The following is a 12,723-nucleotide window of genomic DNA, read 5'->3' as shown; positions in this document are numbered from 1 at the left end:
ACGAAATCTTGGTAACACAGTCGTGCGAGCTCATCTGAACTGGTGGATATCTTCCCCTCTTCTTCATCAGGGCCGACCCTTTATTCCCCCTCCTCCAGTTGCCACGGTCACTACGGATGCCTATCTGATCGGGTGGGGGGGGCATTATCAGGGCAGGATGGTCCACGGGACGTGGCAACCCATAGAATACCATCTGCACATAAATGTCCTGGAGATGAGAGCAGTGCTTTTAACGTTGCAAGCCCTCAACGACTTTCTTCCCACGGGGACTATTGCAGTACAGACGGACAACATGTCCGTAGTCTGGTACATCAACAAGAAGGGCGGGACCAGGTCCTATCCGTTATGTCGAGAAGCTCTCAGACTTTGGCAGTGGGCGATCTCTTCTCAGCGGTTTCTGATAGCAACGCACATCCCCAGCAGGTCCAACCTATTAGCGGACAGGCTGAGCAGATCCATTCTGATGCCTCAGGAGTGGTCTCTCAATCAATCTGTAGTGGATCAGATTTTTCTGAAGTGGGGCACTCCTTGTTGCAATCTTTTTGCTACTCCTCAAAACAACAAGTGCCCCGATTTCTTCACTCTCTTTCCCCTTCCAGGCCAACCCCTGAGAGACTCTCTAACCCAGGATTAGCCCCGGGGACTTCTGTACGCTTTTCCTCCTTTTCCCTTGATTCCACAAGTCATTCAGAAAGCCACCGTTTTGAGAGCCAAGTTGATCCTCATTGCCCCATATTGGCCTCGACAAATTTGGTTTCCGTCTCTGCATCGTCATCTTCTGGTGCAGCCCTGACATCTGGACCCAGTTCCGGATCTCTTGATCCACCAATCGGGTCAGCAGCACCGGGCCATTCATTCTCTCAACCTCACTGCTTGGTTGCTCCACTTCCTACCCTAGCCAGGCTACCGATGATTTCGGACTCAGTCAGAGACATTTTAGTCTCTTCCTTGAAGTCGTCCACTAGGACTGTATATGCTAGCAAGTGGCGGCGTTTTCTATTTGGGCTAATTCCAGAAATATTGACCCCTTTACTGCTCCTGTACATTCGGTTTTAGATTTCCTGGCGGAGGTTTTCATTCAGGATCCTCGTCATCTACAGTCAAAGTACAACTGGCTGCTATTTCTAAGTATCATGTTGGCCTGCATGACAATAACATTATGTCTCATAGGTTATGCAAGGCCTTTCTCAGAGGAGTTTTCCTCCTAAAACCACCTATAAAGCATCCTCCTCCGCAATGGGATCTGAACTTAATGTTGGCATCCTTGATACTGCCTCCCTTGAACCGTCTGCTTCATGTTCTTTGAAGTTATTGACCTGGAAAACTATATTTTTACTGGCTGTCACTTCTGCAAGAAGGGTTTCCGAGATTCAAGCTCTCTGCATTCGTTCCCCTTATTTGGTTTTTCATAAGGACAGGGTATCATTAAGAACTAACCCTTCCTTTCTTCCCAAAGTCGTATCTCAAACCAACATTAACCAATCTATAGACCTACCAGTCTTTTTCCCAAACTATTCCGACAGAGCTGAACAGAAACTGCATTTTTGGATGTCCATCGTCAGCTCAGGTACTATTTGCATAGAACTAAACAATTCAGAAAATCGGACCAATTATTTGTCTCCTATGCAGAAAACAGGATAGGTCTTCCAGTATCTAAAGTGACCTTATCCAGATGGTTGACTTCCACTATTTCCTATGTATACTCTCTCAGGGGCAAACAGCTATCTTCTAAGCCTAAAGCTCACTCAACCAGGAGTCTATCCACTTCTGCAGCTTTTCAGGATAGACTACCCATTGATACCATTTGTGCAGCAGCTACTTGGGCCACGCCTCATACCTTTGTTTCTCATTACAAGTTGGACTTGGTCTCTAGAGATAGGGCCAGTTTTGGTTCCACAGTTCTCAAGAGTCTGTTCCATTGAGCCACCCGGGATACAGGTGCTAGGGACGCGGTCCCATCCAGCAAGAATGAAGGCGAGATTGACAACTTAACATTTAGAAGTTATGTACCTACCATAACGTTCCATGTTAGTTGTCTTCTCGCCTTCTTTCTCCGTCCCTCCCTCCTTCCCCCTGGCCTGGACAGATCTTGGAGAGTTCCTATTAGATTGTTTCCTCCGGTACGTTGTTAGGAGGATTTCTTTTAGGAACCATTGTTCCTATTTCTTTTAGGATAGTCTTTAGCAGGGTAAGTTAGCTACCAAACGAGATCTGAGGTAGTTCCGCCTTGCATCATGGGATATAGGGTTGCCTCGAGCTGGTAAAAGGAGTTCTCGAGCTAAAGCAAGTGCCGAGTCGGAGCCGAGGATCGGCTCCGAACCCATCCAGCAAGAAAGAAGGCGAGAGAAGACAACTAACATGGAACGTTATGGTAGGTACATAACTTCTAATTACAGCCAATGGTGGGAGGGTCCAGGGGAGCCGACTGGAACAAAGTCTATTGAGGCATGGTTTAAAGACATGGAGAGCACACCAACAGTGCAAGGTTATAATGTCTTCCATACATTTAGGCCAGCTACTTCACAGGCAGGGACTAAAGGCTGAGATGTCTATCTACATCCAAAATAAATATATTTCAAGGCTGGTCAAACAGGACAATGCATGTGAAATGCTCCATGTTCACATCACCATAGGTAAAATCCAGTACCACTTCCTTGCAAGCTACAGGTCCCTTTCCATGACCCAGGAAACCCATACCATGTATTTAAACGTATTAGAAACACTAACCATCCAATCGAATACCATTTTCATGGGTGACTGTAATTACCCCACTATTAACTGGGAATCCTATATGACACCAAACAAACATGCACGGAGATTCCTGAATTTTGTAAACACAAGCTCCCTGAACCAGATAGTCAATACACCAACCAGGGGTGCAACCATACTGGATCTGGTCCTCACTAATATGGGAAACTGCTGCACACCCCCTACTGTAATGCCTTTCCTGGTAAGGTTAGACTACAAAATACTCTCCTTTGAAGTAACAATAAACCTGGATCCCCAGCTCAACCAGGAATATTCAGGAACTAATCTAAGGATAACTTCCTGTTATTAAGTGAGAACCTGGCAAGATTTCATCAATACACCAACCAGGGGTGCAACCATACTGGATCTGGTCCTCACTAATATGGGAAACTGCTGCACACCCCCTACTGTAATGCCTTTCCTGGTAAGGTTAGACTACAAAATACTCTCCTTTGAAGTAACAATAAACCTGGACCCCCAGCTCAACCAGGAATATTCAGGAACTAATCTAAGGATAACTTCCTGTTATTAAGTGAGAACCTGGCAAGATTTCAAGCCCCCCTAAAACCTGAGAACACTTCTGCCTATGCAGAACTGTTCACGGAAATGCTGTACAAGCAGGTTAATAGCAGCACAGAGGCAGCTGTACCTACCAGGAAGAAGCACAGAACTAACTCAAAAAACAAGCCACCCTGGTGAAATCACAAAATCAATAGGCTGTATAACAGGAGGAAGAAAATCATGGCAAAGATTAGGAGGTGCAGTACCCGGTAGGATAAAAGCACTCTTGTCAAACTAAACAAACAACTCAGAGGACAAATAAAGTCTACCAAAGCCAAAGTTTAGGTAAGTTTGTCCTCCCAGGCCAAGGACACCCACATAACATTCTTTAGCTATGTCCGAAACCTCAAAGGCAATACACAATTGTGTGCAGAGCTCGTTGTAAATGTAGCCACCTATACTGAGCCAGAAGATACAGCAAACCTCCTGGCTGATAAATGCATCTCCAACTTTACCCCTCTCCCCCCTTCAACCTTCCTCAGGAAATATTATTAAACATAACTCCCCCTACTATCACTAGGGAACAGGTCCTTAATGCTCTGTCTAAGACCAAGAACACTGCATCAATGGGTCCAGACAATATTCCAGGATGCTTTCTAAATAGCATGAAACATAACCTATCAGGGCCTCTGGAATTACTGTTTAACTGTAGCCTCCAAACAGGCTTAGTGCTTCAGAAAGGCAACAGTCATCCCTCTGCACAAAGCTGGGCCATCTACAGACCTGGGAAACTACAGACCCACAAGTCTTACTAGTCTTTTATGTAAAGCCATGTAAAGAATTATCATGGGGATGATCAATAGAGATATAGTAAACCTCCAGACACTACACCCAACCCAATTTGGTTCTGTCAAGGGCAGATCATGCCTAATCAACCTAGTGGACTTCTTTGAGAAGGTCACCAAAACAATGGATGAGGGCAAAATCATTCACACTGCCTACCTTGACCTGGTCAAGGCATTTGACAAAATACCCTCTCGTGCATTGTTGACAAACTCAAGAGGTTAGGTACAATCCCGCATGTCATCTGGTGGATATTCAACTGGCTCACAGACAGGACCCAGGAAGTTAGAACTGGGGAATCCACCTCTACAAAGAGGCCAGTCACAAGTGGAGTCCCTCAGGGATCAGTCCTTGGACCGCTCCTTTTTGGCATTTACTTCTCAGAAGTCAAGGCTGGTCTCTGGCTGACTAAATTTCCAGATGATTGCAAATTAGGAGCCGTCATTGAATCTCACACTGACACAAATGTTCTCTAGGAGGGGCTCACACAAACAAACAACTGGTGTCAGAGCCATGGACTAAAACTAAATGCCAAGAAATGCATAATAGAATCCTTTAGGAAATCATCCATCCCTAGTAACTATAATATTGAAAACACACCCCTTCGAGCTGACCCAGTAGTTAGGGACTTAGAGAGACACACACACACACACACACACAGTAATCTAGCCTTTGATCATCCAGTGTCTACACACAGAGATAGTAATCTAGCCTTTGAGCATCACGTGTTTACAGTGGTGAGGAAATCATTCTATGTTGCACAACTTATAAACAAAGGTATGGACACTAAGTCCAAGGAAGTCGTTGTCCCACTGTATTCGGCTTTCATCAGACCTATCATTGGAGTACAATGCCCCCTTTGGTATGTACCTAACCAGGCATATCCAGCAATTGGAACGTCCACAGAGGTTCCTCACTAAAAGAATACAGGGTGTAATTAAAACATCTTTTGCAGACCACCTGAAGGCCCATCCCTGTATTCTGTTCCTACAGGCATTTGAGGGGAGATCTATGCCTAGCATACAGGGCACTGTAAGACCCCACTCTGATGGACCTCCTGCATATCCACAAAATAAACAGCACCAGAATTACCCATTCTAAAGACTTAAACATTGCCTGTGATCAAATCGGACCTGCTGGAGAGATAGATATGTATCCCAGAGACTACCCAATCTGTGGAACAGGCTCCACATTCATGTGAAGCAGAGTTCCTCCCTAACCCAATTCAAGTGCACCTTGGACAACTGGATGGTAAAACGGAAATGCATCCCTGGTTTGGCGCCTGTGTCTTAAATGGACACAGGCAACCTGTAAATGGTTCATCTCCCAGGGTCATGCTTACACTTATCAAGGGTAATTGAACTTGTTAGAGATTTGGGATGCATGGCTAGGCTTAAAAACGCCCTTGTGGTCATTAGCCTAGGAAACACCTATGAACCAAATCCACAGCAACATCATGTGTAACTGAGTGTATATTGTGGTCTTTCACACGTGATGTCAGAGCTTCTTAAGGTGATCTTTCCACAACCACCAAGCCCAGTGTCCCAATTTCCCACCCCCAGCCTGGTACTCAACTAACCAGACTGCGGCCCCCCTTTTGCAAATTCCTGGATCCACCACTGTGTGTGTGTGTGTGTGTGTGTGTGTGTGTGTGTGTGTGTGTGTGTGTGTGTGTGTATATATATATATATATATATATATATATATATATAGAGAGAGAGAGAGAGAGAGAGAGATATTATATTATACATTATATAGCTTTCAGCTGTTGGTGATTTTGCAAAATCCACAACCTCCTTTTCTTATTTTTTCCACATGGAGTCAGGATGTCACTTTTACCGTGACAATCACCTACAGCCAATGTTCACCATACTGAAACACATTTGACTGTGTACAGTTCACTAAAAGCTCAATTCACTGAAACACATTTCACTGAAAGTTATATATGGCCTTTTCCCCACTGTACTGCAACTCTGAAGTTAGTATATATAGTAAGGGAGGGTGTGGTGGGCATAGCCCCCCTCCTATTTTAAATATTTTGAACTATATACATGGATACTTGCAATTCCAACAAATTACTCTTTTCTGAACTTAATATATATCCAAACTATGTGGGGGGCTATGTCCCCACACCCCCTCCTTACTATATATACTAACTCCAGGGTCGCACTACAGTTGGGAAAAGGCCATATATAACTTTCAGTGAATTGTGTTTTCAGTGAATTGAGCTTTTAGTGATTTGTGCACAGTCATTTGACTTTGTGAAATGTGCTTTCAGTGAATAGTCCTAGACCCATAATATATATATATATATATATATATATATATATATATATATATATATATGTGTGTGTGTGTGTGTGCGTTTTTTTTTTTTTTTTTTTTTAATTTTACATTTGTTGAGGGGATAGTCTGACTGGATAGATGTCCATTTTCAGAGGAGGCCTGGGGAGAAAAGCCCCAAGATAATAATAAATACACATTGAACATTTAGTAAATGCTAGTTTCAGCACGTAGAAAGAAATGCCATTTAGGGTCTTGGTGCTGCTGACTTGGTTTTTGTGTTTCAGTAGTTTGTTGGCTTCCTTTCCCTGGTTTATCTGTAGAAATGCCACGTAGACCAGACCAGACTGAAGAAGTTTGGTGATATTTACCAAATGAAAGCGCTTACTGTGTTCTGTGAAATAAAGTATTGCATTTATTTGGGGATTCCCGTCTACGTGGCATTTCTTTCTACATGCTGGTTATTTTGTTTGTTGAAATGCTAGTTTCAAGCAGATTACAATCATAAGCAATACCAGCATTTAGCACATATAGTACTAACTTATTATAAAACACTTTACACAACATAACATTATTTTCAAAGTTATATATACATAACATTACATTCAGGTTTAAGACACATTGAGCAGCAGTTATACAATTGACCCTTCCTGAAATGGAGTGGTAGAAAAAAGTTAGAAGTAGATGAAGGTAAGGCACCTAAGAAATAGAGAGGTCACTAGTCGGGGTTAGTGCAAGGACATAACCAATGAGTTTTGAAGTATTTCTTGAGTTTGTTTTTTAATTGAATTAGTGAGGGTTCTAGGGTCAAGTCAGCTGGGAGTCTGTTCCATGTTTTTCCTTAGGTTCATAGGTAGGTACTAGGCTATCTGCCCGAAGGCATTTATAAGCCTAGCCAGAATGTGTTGGCTTTCGCCGTCCGCTTAGATTAGTTCCCTGTGCCTCTGTCCAGCAGAGCCACTGAAGTGATCCCCAAGGTAAACTTTCTGTTTCCCATCCACTCATCAAGGTTTCTTCTGAAGAGTGTTAGTGAGGAGCTCTGCCTAATGTAGACTGGAATCTTGTTCCAAAGCATGGGAAGTCACCGGGACAGGAATCTATCCCTCCAGCACACCCTATTTACTGTTGTGGTGAGGTTTAGATCCCTTGAGTGTGTGGCTCGAGGAGATGAGGTTTTCTTTAGGTGGAGCATGTCCATCAATTCTGGGTTGGACATGGCCTTGTATGTTAGGCAGAGATCACCTCTAAGTAGGCAGTATGCAACCGAGTACAGCTGGAGTTTCTTCAGTTGAGCTGCATAAGCATCTGTTTGAGGCCAGTGATCATCTTGGTGAGGTACTTCTGTGGTCTTTCCAGCTGTTGCAGGTGTCTTGTAAGGTACATCCTAAATGGGGCGTTTTACTATATGATGGGTCTGATGAGTGGTGAGTAGAGGGGCACAATGACCTCTTTTGATCTGGATGCAAACTCTTTTGTGATTAGGTGGGCTACGTAGAAGTATTTTCTAACCACTTTGGCAATGTGATTATCAAAGGTGAGATTACTATCTACTTGGGTCCCTAGATCCCTTATTACGTCTTCCGTATTTAGGGGACTACCACCTATGTGGTAGTTTGTGGGTACTTTGTTTTTTCCAAAGGTGATGACTATGCACTTTTTGGCATTTAGCTTGAGGCCATGATTTTGACACCAGGTACCCGTCTCAGTGAGACCCTTTTGGAGGATGTCTGTGTCAGCCGGAGAGTCAATTATAGCCCCTAGTTTGCAGTCGTCTGCGAACTTGGTCAACCATAGTCCTCCTGTGCTTGCCTGTACCTCTGAGAAGTATATGCTGAACAGGAGGGGTTCTAGGACTGAGCCCTGGGGAATGCCACTTGTAACCGGTTTAGAGTCGGACCTAGCTCCCGCAACTCTCACCATGTGGGTTCTGTCCGTGAGCCAGTTGGCAACCCATCTTGGCTCTCTTTACAGAATCAAACCCATCTTTTTCCAACAGAGTTGGCAAACAGAGAGTCCCCAGCTGAGCAGTTGGATTTGTATGTTTGTACTAGGAGTCTAGTGGATGATCGCAGTGGCTGGATGCTGGTGTAGGGGCTGACAATATTTTTTAGTGCAGGTGCATTTTCTGGTTGGTAAAGGTCTTTATGTGCCACTATTAGCTGGTTGAACTGCAGTACGGTTGGCAGTTCAAGCCATCCTAGGTGATTTAGGTTGTGACAGTGGTGTATCCGGTAGGCTGTGCCAGTAGCAAATCTGGCAATGTGGTTATAGCAGGATGATAGTTTATTAAGATCTGTTTTGTTTAAGTTGGAGAATAGAGGTGAGGTGTAGAGAAGAGTTGATAGTAGACGGGAACGGGCAATTGCAGTTTTAGCAAGTGGGGTAAGGAAAGGTTTGATTCTGTAAATAGAGCTAAGTTTTTTATTACTGCTTTTGATAGTTTGATTGATATGTGCATTAAACTTCAGGTTGTTATCAACTATGATACCCAGTAGTTTAGTTTGGGCTTCTGGGGAGATGACAGTGCCATTGGTAGCGGTTATGTTGAAGGATGGCAGGGGGGTCCTGCATGTGGGGCAGAAGAAGAAGAGCAGCTTAGTTTTGTTGGGGTTTAGGATTAGATGTTGATTGGAGACCCATTTTTCCACTGTACTGAAGGTATTTTGGGTTAATGTGAATAAAGTAGCTGGTGAGGTGTCAGAACAAATCAAGGTGGAGTCATCTGTACACTGAATGCAGGTAACATCTGGGATGACTGAATGAAGATCGTTGATAAAGATGGAGAAAAGAAGGGGTCATAGTATCGAGCCCTGGGGGACTCTTAATGTGATGGGTAGGTGAGATGATAGCTTGTCCTGCCATAGGTCTGCCTGTTGCCTGCCCTGCAGGTAGGATTGAAACCATTGAAGTGCATGGTTGTTTAATGAGAAGGGTTTCAAGGTATTTATAAGCATTTTGTGGTCAGCCATGTAAAAAGCCTTGGATAGTTCTAGAAAGAGTGCTGAGGATAGTTTGTTATTATTGTGGTTGTGGTTAATGACGTGAGAAAGAGAGGAGGGCAGAAGTAGTAGTGTGGTGTGGCTTAAAGCCATGCTGAAAATTGGGCAACAGCTTGTTCTGTGTGAGGTAGTGCAGGAGTTGTATGTGTACACACTTCTCCATAATTTTAGCTAGAGGTGACAGAATAGCTATGGGTCTAAAGTTTGACAGTACAGTGAACTGCCTCCTTTATGGAGAGGTATGACATGGGAGATTTTCCATATAGTGGGTACAGTAGCTTCAGATATAGCTCTGTTGATCAATACTGATATGGGGTATGCTTTGGTGTCAGCAGCCTTTTGCAGATAATCTGCTGGGAGGAGGTCGACAGCCAGGGTGGTGGGTCTTAGTTTCTTAAGTAGGGCATGAATAAGTTGAGTAGGAACAGGTTGGAAGGTAACGTATGTTTGTGTACTGGGTATGGCTGCATTAGGATTAGAGCCATTGGAAGAGAGTTGGCTGGCTAGAGACTGGATAGTCTCTGTGAAGAAGCTGTTGAAGTTATTAGCAATGACTACTGGGGATTTTTGTTGGGAAGCTGAGGGGGGTGGAGTGGCGGTTTGGCCTGGGTGGAGTAGTTTGTTTATTCCTGCCCAGAACTTTTCAGGTTTGTTTTGGTATTTTTGCAGTAAATGGTAGTAGTGGTTTTGTTTAGACAATGGATATCTATCTATATTATATATGTATGTATGTATATAGATATATATGTATGCATATATACTATATTATATTTTATTTCTTTCAGTTAGTGGTCACCACAGCGTATCATCTGTTTCCATTTCTTCCTGTCCTCTACATCTTGCTCTGTCACACCAACCACCTGCAAGTCTTCTCTCACCACATACCACATCCATAGGCCTTCCTCTTTTTTTCTTACCTGGCAGCTCCATCCTTAGCATCCTTCTCCCAACATACCCAGCATCCTTCCTCAGCACATGGCCAAACGCAATCTCGCCTCTCTGGCTTTGTCTCCAAACCGCCCAACCTGAGCTGACCCAACAATAATACTCATTTCTAATCCTGTCCATCCTCGTCACACCAAATGCAAATCTTACATCTTTAACTCTGCCATCTCCAGCTGGGACTCCCGTCTTTTCATCAATGCCACTGTCTCCAACTTGTATAACATAGCTGGTCTCACTACCATCTTCCAGACATTCCCTTTCACTCTTTTACTCTTAGATTTTCCAGTCTGTCACAAATCACTCTTGATACTCTTCTCCACCCACTCCACCCTGCTTGCACTCTCTTCTCCACCTCTCTTCCATACTCGCCATTACTCTGAAGTACTGATCCCAAGTAAACTCATCCACCTTCACCAACTCTACTCCCTGCATCCTCACCATTCCTATGTTCTCCCTTTTATTCATACACATATATTCTGTCTTAGTCCTGCTGACCTTCATTCCTCCCCTCTCTAGAGCACATCTCCACCTCTCCAGGGTCTTCTCAAACTGTTCCTTACTCTCACTACAAATCACAATGTCATCTGCAAACATCATAGTCCACGGGAACTCCTGTCTGATCTCGTCTGTCAACCTGTCCATCACCACTGCAAAATAAAAAAGGGCTCAGAGCTGATCCTTGATGTAATCCCACCTCCACCTTGAACGTATCCATCACTCCTACCGCATACCTCACCATTGTCACACTGCCCTCATACATATCCTCTCTTACATACTTATCTGCCAGTCCGGACTTCCTCATACAATACCACAATTATATTATATTATACATTATATAGCTAACTTAGAAACTAAGAGACAACTAAAATAAGAAAACAAAGGTCACACCAATCGCAAGAAGAAAACTGGTTAATTGAGAGCGCTTTTGTTCATCAGCATCAAATTAACTTCATCAGACCAACAGACAGGATCTGATGAAGTTCATTTGATGCTGATGAACGAAAGCGCTCAAAAATATACAATTTTCTTCTTGCGATTGGCGTGACATTCGATACATTATATAGCTCTCAGCTGTTGGTGATTTCGCAAAATGTACCTGATCATGCTTATTTTGGTCTTTTCCGTGTAAATTATTTTGTGTTGTTCTGGCAAATGGTTGAAGACTGCAGTCCCTAAATGATGTACGATATACTTTGTATTGATTCTGAAGCAATGTTTTATATTATGTCTAATTTGTTATAATTATTTAAACTGCAAATGTTTTTATTTTTGAAAATTGTAAAATTATTGTTCTTAAAATGCTTTTCAATAATTACGAACATATCTGTGAGTATATGTCTCAACCTGGACAAAGCCATAAATAATGGGGGGACAAAAGCCCAAAAATAGAGACAATTTTTAAATATTGCTCTTACAAACTTGGAAAATTAATAGAATGACAGATTTTACATTAACACTGACTTTCTGGATCGTATGAAGTTTAAAACAAAAATATTTATCATTATTTTCTGACTTCAATCCTCAATGAATTGCCAGAAAACCAAAATGTTATGAGGAACAGACCAAAAATATGAAGCAAAAATCTGGACAGTTGAGAGGTATGAATTTGGTAGTTTTCTCCCCTGGCCTCCACTGAAAACTGGCTTGTACCTAGTTGGACTTTCCCAATAATAAATGTCAATAAATAAATAGATAGATAAAAGATATTTTATTTTATTTTACATTTGTTAACAGGGGGTGTCTGACTGGGCCAAAGGCCCTTTTTCAGCAGAGATTGGGAGTAAAGCTCCATACAGAAAGACAATTACAGATACATTTAGATGTTTAAACAGCATCACAGTACATACAAAATTTACAACAGACATGTTTTTACAGTGGTATGAAGACAGCACAACACAGAGGACTCAAACAACATTCATTAATAATAAGAATAATTAAGAAATGTCATGGTATCCAGTTGTGGTTTGAAACACAATACAGTGCATACATAGTACATTAGAATATTTTTGCAGTAGTATGAATACAGCCCAATAGAGGAAAATAAACTGAATTAGTAGTATAAATCATTACAGTTTCATGGTAATGAAACTTTGTAATAGTAATGATATCTTTGTTTAAGACTATATATTCTTCATAAAATGCCTACTAATGCAAACCTGTTATTCTAGTAACTTTATAAGTATGCAAGGGCAGTCTTTGTCCCTCATTATTTTTAGCTTTGTCTTTGATTCTTGTGCATAGCTCTCAACTAAATAGGGGCAAATCTCAGCAGAACCAGGGACACATCCAGAAAAGATTAGGGACACTTTTCAGAATATTAGGTCTGTTAACTTGAGGCATTAACAGAATATGAGTGGTATGCATTTTCTGAAGTAAAAGAAATTCATACATTTAATTATTGCTA

The 12,723-nt window shown here is 42.3% G+C and overlaps 1 protein-coding gene across 1 annotated transcript in view; it reads right to left on the bottom strand.

Annotated features, from left to right (window-relative positions):
* PRR5 (proline rich 5) overlaps positions 1 to 12,723 on the bottom strand; it is a 1,930,091-nt gene that overhangs the window by 1,916,453 nt on the left and 915 nt on the right. The gene's annotated exons all lie outside the window — the stretch shown is intronic.

Source organism: Protopterus annectens, chromosome 11.part0, assembly GCF_019279795.1.
Source record: "Protopterus annectens isolate FY-2018-M chromosome 11.part0, PAN1.0, whole genome shotgun sequence".
In the NCBI taxonomy this organism is placed as follows: Eukaryota; Metazoa; Chordata; order Ceratodontiformes; family Protopteridae; genus Protopterus; species Protopterus annectens.
The sequence above is the reverse complement of the archived record's forward strand: the minus strand, read 5'-3'. Positions and strand labels throughout refer to the sequence as shown.